A 7,738-nucleotide genomic window follows, 5' to 3' on the forward strand; every position below is an offset into this window, starting at 1 on the left:
CCCGCAGTCCGGCCCTCCAACAGTCTGAGGGACAGTGAACTGGCTCCCTGTTTAAAAAGTTTGAGGACCCTGCTCTTAGACCTGGTGAATAAACACACCTGGAAATTTTATCATCCCCATTTAACAAATGAGAAATGGAGGCTCAGAGCAGTGCCTGGCTCAAAGTTAAGGAGCTAATAACTGACAGATCAGGATTCAGCCAGGCACTTGACTTCTGCCCATGTTCTTCTGCTCTACCTGGCTAGCTCCTGTAGGGTACCACCTCCTGGCAGCCACCTCTCCTGGGGGTTCTGAGGGCCAACCCAGGTGAGGTAGGGCTCTGTTTGGAACACTCCGGAGGTTTGCAAAGCCGCCCTGGGCCTTGACTTTGTGGAATGGGCCCTGGGAGTGGGAAAGATCAGGTTAGGGTGTGGGGCAGGGGTGCCCAATCTGTGGCAAGAAGGCTCCTCTCAGAGTCTTCTTGGCAGGATGGGGCCTTGCTGCTTAGAGCTGACATAGCCGGGTATGTCACCAAGCTCACGGTGGTAGTCATCAGATGATGTTTGCTGCCTGAGGTTACATCAAGGTGGCAACTTCCCAAAGCAGTGATGTGAGGAAGAGATAGGGTGGCCCATAGAAGCTGGGGTAGGGTGGGGGAATCTCCAGTCTACATGGTGTGGGGCAGGTGTAGGGTCTCCTGGCCTGGGGGTGGAGGCTGGGAGCTGGTAACCTTCTCAAAGACTCCAGCCTGTAGAGACACAGACCTTGACCTTTTTCTTCTAAGTGAAACAGGGCACAAGCATTACGCAGAGATGCAGCATCTTTGCTGCAGAGGCAGGGAGGGAGGGAGGGAGTGAGCATTTGTCTGGGTCCTGCCCTAGAAATGCTGCGAGTAATAAAATCAGGATGACTTAAGAAATCCATTACCCGTCTCAGCCTCCCAAAGCCATCCACGTGCCCTGGTGGAGCTGGGGGAGAGACCTGGGACCAGCAGGCAACGTGGCTCTAGTCACCTCACCTGTAAACCAGGGGACAGGCTGGGGTGAGCCTGAGCTCACCAGCTCATACCAGCTCTGACCTCAGGTGGGTTGGGGGGAGACTTTTCAGGGGGTCAGAGGAAGGATGGAGAAAAGATGTTAGAGAGAAAGGGGAGAAGAGGGTAGAACTCTCTTCTCCAGGAGAGGAGAGAAAAATTGGGAGAAACTAAAGAGGGGTGAGGAGAAGAAAGCCATGATAAGGTGAGGAGCCCACAGGGTGCAGGGTTGAGTCTCTGCCCTGTAACTAGCAAGTCTGTGACCTTGGGCCGGTCAGACCCTCTGAGCTTTGGCTTCCACACTTGAAAAATGGAGAAATTAATACCCACCTCATTGCTATGAAGGGAAATGAGCAGTTTACAAACCAGGAAGTGCTACACAGAGTGATGTGTTGAACTCACAAGAAAGAGGCAAGAAAGGGGGCGATGCCTGTGGCTCAAAGGAGTAGGGCACCGCCCATATACCAGAGGTGGAGGGTTCAAACCTGGCCCTGGCCAAAAACTGCAAAAAAAAAAAAAAAAAAAAAAGAGGCAAGAAAGGAAGTGGGGGAGGAGGGGGCTGGGGCAGCAGGGAGAGATCCTTTCCTGGGGTGTGGACACAGGAGAGCAGAAGAGTGGGTGGGAGCGGGAAATAAGTAACTCAGAGGTGGACCAAGGAGGAAATAAGCCCTCCCTTGGCAAGGCTGTCTCCACTCCCTCAGTGACACAGAGAACCTGAGGGCTGTCTGTGCCCAGCCGGCCCTATCTGCATCTCCAGCTGAGGGGCCTCTGCTTGGGCAAGAGTATTCCTCAAGGGGCTGGGGCAGGTGGAAAGCTTGTCTTGCTTCCTTTATGGAAGCCCAGGGCAGGGAAAGGGTGGCCTTGAGCTTTGAGGGCTCATGGAATTTCCCAGTGTCAGACTTAAGCTCTTGAAGGGCTGATGAGGCTGGTGTGAGGGAGGCCTAGTAACAGCCCTTGGCAAGATCCTGGACAGAAAGAAAAGAGAGAAATTTGGGTGAAGAACATTCTGGAAAGCCCCAAACCAAGACAGAGCTCTCGGTCCACATGAGCCCAGCTCCACGTCCCTCCTCCTGCTGCTCATGCCTGGATCCCCAGCTTGGCATGAGGTGAGGCCAAGGCGGGAAGCACAGGGCCGAGTCAGGGTCGCCAGCTCCCCTGGCAGGCTAGATTTATGATTTGGCTGAACTGGGGAGAGAGGGAGCCTGCAACTATCTGGGGTATGAAAAGCAGCCCAGTGTTTCCTGGAGGAGCCGCTGTGCCAAAGGCAGCGACGTCCATCTGGCCTTGCCTGTAGTACATTTGTCACCCTGGAGCCCAGGGCCTCCCTTCTGCCATCTATGGCCACTGAGGCCAGCTCCCTCCTTCAGCAACTTGTGTCACGGGACTTGCAGCCCCAGTAGGTGCTCTGAGTGTGTGTGCAGAAGGGAGGCTGCTTCCTGCCTGGGGACCCTCTCATGCTGGTCCCTCTGCCTGGTGCCCATTCAAGTGATATCTACTTAACTTTTCCCTGGGGCTAAAAAGCCATGAAGGCAGCTAGTACTGTCATTTCAGGGTATGTTCTGAGGAGGTCTGGAGTATTTTCATGCTACCTTGAAAGCTGCTGAGGGACACTGGGCATCCAGGGTCCACCCCCTATTCCCTGAATCAATGTAGCTCTGTTTCTGTCTGATTTAGATATAGATATTCTAGATAAGATTTCATTTAAAACATTGGTTTGGCTGCAGAAAAAAGGTTTGAAGACCATCTATGTGGTCTCATTTCAAAGAAGAAGGTACATAGGGTCAGAGAAGGCTAATATTCCAGCCAGTTGTTAGTAGAATAAGGAGTAGAATCCAAGCCACCTGGCTTCCCAGCCATGACCTCCCCCTGAAACTGGGCTGCCTCTTTGAAGGTGCTGGCCTGAGCATTCATAGTCAACCCCTCCTCTCTACCCTAGGCCCACCTCTTAAGCCTTAATGTCACTGCCTCTCAGCTTTACCTCTGCTAGAGGGGGCTTCCTGATGTGAACCATGTGTGTCCCTGGCAAGCCCGTTTCAAGCCTGCAGTGAGACCTCTGTGGTCAACCCACAATGATAGCCTCTTCCTGTCGGCAGATGCTTGGGTTGTGGCCGCCCTCTCATTCCCAGGGGCTGTTGGTGGTTATTGAGGGTTTTCTGGTGGGACACAGGTCATTTATTACCTTTGCTTCCCTTTTGATCTCTGGAGAAATTTGGTCTTGTTCTATTTAGGCCTTAGCTTATCCATTTTGGCTTCTGATTGTTGGTGCTGAGCTAGCTACCCTCTGCCATGGTCCCTGGATTCTGTTTCAGAAAACCCCAAACCAGCATTTCTATGGGGCAAAAGACTCTCTCTACCCCCAACACTCTATGCCCTGCTCCTCTCATGCCTCTTGCAGCCCTCGCCAGGGTCCTGGTCCCCATCCTGGCTTGCCCGCGTTATGCTCTGCCTCCTTGTTTGGACTCACTTTCCCGACATGCTGCTCCTCTGCCTCTCCTCCCTGGATTTACAGCCCTGGCTTTGCTTTTTCTAAATATTCCTACTAGCTTCTCAGGGCCCCTTCTCAGAGCTGAGCCCTTCTGCAAGCAGCTCACCTGGAGGCCTCCCATTGCCAGAGTGACCACGTGGGTCTTTCAGGATCCCACAGAAGAAGCAGTTAGGACTCCAGCATTTCCTGAGGGCTATTGCAAGCCCCACTTTGCCTATTTCATCTCATTTGACTTTAACAACAATCCTATGAAGTAGATATTAATATTCCCATTTGTTGTATAAGGAAAACAAATCTCAGAGATTTAACAACTTGCTCAAGGTTGTGCGTTTAATAAGTATATAGTTCTGGGTCTTCCTCACCCCTGAGCCCAGGCAGTCAGCCACAGCTCCAAGCCACCCAGCAGTCCCCTTGTGTGGTCAAGCTGATGACCCTTAGGCCTGGGGTGGCACCCCCTGTGGTGATCTGTTTCCAAAGTACCCCAGCACCAAATCCCTTACCCTGGTATCTTCGTCCCCACTCCTCTGTGCAGTGCCATCAGTGCAAACTGAGTGTAGCAGGGAAATGTGGGAAAGAGAGGCAGGGACGCTGCTGGTTTTGCAGGCCAGGAGTGACTGATAGTTTTTACACTTGTTGAGAACAAGCCACAATCATTTGCAAAGGAAGAGGAAAATGTTAAAGCCACAGATGGAGCCCTGGTCTTCTCTGTGGTAGACAGATATGAAACAGAGATGTTCAGACCTGAGGCGGTTAAACTTACAGAAGAGGGAGGATGAGCGGCAGGGAAGACCCTTCCCTCCTCCCACTCTCGCGTTCCCTTGAAATAGATTGTGCAGACAACCTGGAGCTGGTGCTCTGTCTGTGGCATGTCTTGGTGGGCAGCACAAGGAGGGATGGGGGCAAAGCCTGTGGCTCCCCTGGAGCTGCGCTGTTGGCCCTCCTGCCTGCCCAGGCCCGCGGGCAGGGAGAGGCTCCTGGAGGGTAGGCATGGGCACATGGTGAGGAGAGATGATGACCAAACAGGAGCAGGAAAGGACCTGGGCTGGGAAAAGGAGGGGCTGTGCCATAGGCTCTTCCCTTTTGTGAAATGCGGCTCCAAAGTTGTTCCTGGGTGCTCCACACGGGGAGCAACTGCTGACAGCAGCAGCTGTGGAGGAAGCAGGAGAGGGAGGGGGTATTGTCACCCTCTCAGTGCTGGTGGCAAGGAGGTGGGGAGAGAGGGACGCTGCCTCCTGCCTGCTCTGGAATCTGTGAATCTCTTACCACCCATCCCCCATCTCAGACTGCTGGAGAGAGGGATCCTGTGGGAATCAAAGAGGGACAGATAGACACCCCAGGAAGATGTGCAGGCGCTCGCGCGCTCTCTCTCTCTCTCTCTCTCTCTCTCTCTGCCAGAGCATTACACCACTGCCCTCTGGTGCAGCCAAAGTTAGTGTATTCCTGGGATGAACAGTCCACCCCATGAGGATAAATCATCCTAAACCATCCTCAGATGGCTTTGAGGAAACTCAGGAGCAGACGCCAGCCCTCAGGGGTTGGCCGGGGCTCGGCTGGTGATCCGTGTGTCATGGCTGGGCTGCAAGCTGTTTCCAGCGCTTTTGTCTGGCACTGGGAGCCAGACTCGGCAGAGCAGTTCTGGGCGGGCTGCTGCATGGCGTCCTGCTTTTCCTGCTGCTGGCCAAGTTCCCCCGGAACTGCCCGGCGGGATGGAGAGGTTGCTGAGCTCACCTGAGCACAGCGGCCTGGGTTGACTTTACAAGGAAATGTTTTCTCTCTGAGAACACAAAAATGCCTCTGGTCTTAGCTCCCTGGATGGAGAATCACTAGTGGGGGACTCAAGCCGTGGCTCTTCACCAGCCCAAGGAAACCCAAAGCCCCTTTCAGGTATCTGGGGGCCTGCACATTCGGGGCCCCGGGTCTGCTCCCATACTTGGGCCAAGGTCCTGAGCACTCATGCCAGGGAGGAGGAGTGGGAGAGCCCAGCTGCTTGCCAGGTTTTGGCAGACAGCCGGGCTGATGGTGCTGGCGTCCCCAGCACGGCTTTTCCGGCCTGTTGTCTGATTTCCCTGCACGGTGTCTGGGCTTTAGATGCCCACAGCTGAGCTGCTAGTGGTGAGTACTTGGACAGATGTCCCTTCCTGTGTTTGCTGGCTATGCCCAAGTGAGTCACAGTGGATAGGATCGGCTCTATAGCTTTATTTTTGTCTTACCTAATGCCAGCTGGATGGGGTGGGAGATCCAGTGGCAGTGCTGACATGGGTGAACAGGTGAGGCCCTACTAGGGAACAGGGGCTGCAGGTGTTTTTCTCAGGAGTAATGGGATCCTGGAAGGAGAAGCTTCTTTCATTAATTCCCTCTCCTGGTTGGGTAGAGATGTGTGTAAGAGCACATGGAGGGATTTTGACCCCCAAATGCCCACTGCTCTCAGGAGCTCCAGGCTTTAGGGCCAGTATGCAGTCTTGCCATCAAACCTGTGCTCTCGAAGGGCTGGGAATGCAGAGTGAGATTTGCCCTGTCCTTTCGTGAGCCCTGTGGCTTATCACCTCCCACCCTGACATCACTGCCCTAAAGCCCTCAGCTATGTGATCCTTTTGCTTGCTTCCTTAAAGACCTGACCTAGCAGCTCCTGGGCTGCTGAGAATCAGGTTGCTACCAGCACTGCCAGGAAAGGTCATTCAAGCACCAGTTTTGCAAACAGTGGCAGGGCCCCACTTCAAACATGCTCAAAATGAGATACAATGAGACTCAGTCCTCAGGACCCAGGGACACAGGACCCTCTGTCACTGCCCTGACCCCTGCCTAGCCATCTGAACCCTTGTCATGGTGGTTTCAGTTGTGTTTCAGCTTGGGAAACAGTTGTGGACATACGGGGTCTACGTTATTGTCACTTGCTGCGTCGAGTCATGCTTCCTGTATTCCTATATGGATCTTCAACTATCTTTTTGACTTCACGGGGATGCCTGTGTTTCTGGCATTCTGAAAGTGCTTGTGATCATCATGTTTTCTCTCCCTTGTGATAGTACAGTCTTTGCTTATAGCTCTATAAGTTTCATACAATGAGTCTGTTTGGATAAGATAATCTCTTGCAATCCCATTAGGAACACTTCCAACTTTCCAGAGGGTTGTGTATGGAAAAACTCTGTGCTGCTCTCCACCTCAGCCCAGTGTATCCTAATCCTTTGGGACCTGTCTGAAATCTAAGGGAGAGCTGAAGGACCTGATTCTGATTCATATGAGATTTCTTTTTGCACAAGTCCGGAATAATGACATGAGGGCACAGCAAGGTTTCTCAACAGGAGCACTATTGACAAGTTGGGCTGGCTAATTCTTGGTTGGAGGGAACTGTCCTGTGCCTTGTAGGATGTGTGGCACCTACTAGATGCCAGTAGCACCTTTATTTGTGATAGCCCAAAGTATCTCCAGACATTACCAAATGTCCCATTTAGGGCAAAACTGGGTTGAGAACTGCAGGTTCAGGTTACCCTACTGCTGCTACTGCCTTCTCTCCTTGGCCTCAGCTGGTCTGTGGCCTCATGAGATTGGATCTCAGCCTGGCCAAGTGAAGTATAACCATCTCTGGTCTGGGAGTACAAACATGTGGACTCTGGGCTTGTGTGATCTTGCTCACGTTCTCTCCCAATCTAGGCTGGGAAATCACTTCTGATCCGCCCTAGGCTCCACTACCCTCCAGATCTCTCGAGTGGAAATGTGGTGGCAAGGCTTAGTTCTGGTTTGGTGCCTCCACCTGTGCATTGTGAAGTCTGGGAAAGAAAATCCCACTTCAGGATACCACATTCCCTCACGACACCTGCCCCCAAACCAAAAGTATCATCAGAGCCAGGACGGGTTCCACATCCAGAGCAGGTACGAGTGTGCACCCACACGTGCAAACACGTATATATGTACTTGCTTGCAGCTTTCTGGAACCTGTAGTGTATAAGGGATGTGGAGGCAAGCCCTGCTTTGGGGAGCTTGCTGAGTGAGACAGACATGAAGTTGTGCACCAACAAAGAAATAAACCAGCTCAGCACCTGTGGCTCAAGTGGCTAAGGTGGCAGCCACATACACCGGAGCTGGTGGGTTTGAATCCAGCCCAGGCCACCAAACAACAATGACAGCTGCAACTAAAAAATAACTGGGCACTGTGGCGGGTGCCTGTGGTCCCAGCTACTTTGGAGGCGGAGGCAGGAGAATCGCTTGAGCCTAGCAGTTGGAGGTTGCTGTGAGCTGTGACGCCATGG

At 52.9% G+C, this 7,738-nt stretch overlaps 1 protein-coding gene across 2 annotated transcripts in view; it reads left to right on the forward strand.

The window, feature by feature from the left end:
* The window catches only part of SEMA5B (semaphorin 5B), a 118,091-nt gene that overhangs the window by 30,494 nt on the left and 79,859 nt on the right, over positions 1-7,738 (forward strand). The gene's annotated exons all lie outside the window — the stretch shown is intronic.

This window comes from Otolemur garnettii, unplaced genomic scaffold, assembly GCF_000181295.1.
Source record: "Otolemur garnettii isolate 467f Iridium unplaced genomic scaffold, OtoGar3 scaffold00089, whole genome shotgun sequence".
NCBI classification, from domain to species: Eukaryota; Metazoa; Chordata; class Mammalia; order Primates; family Galagidae; genus Otolemur; species Otolemur garnettii.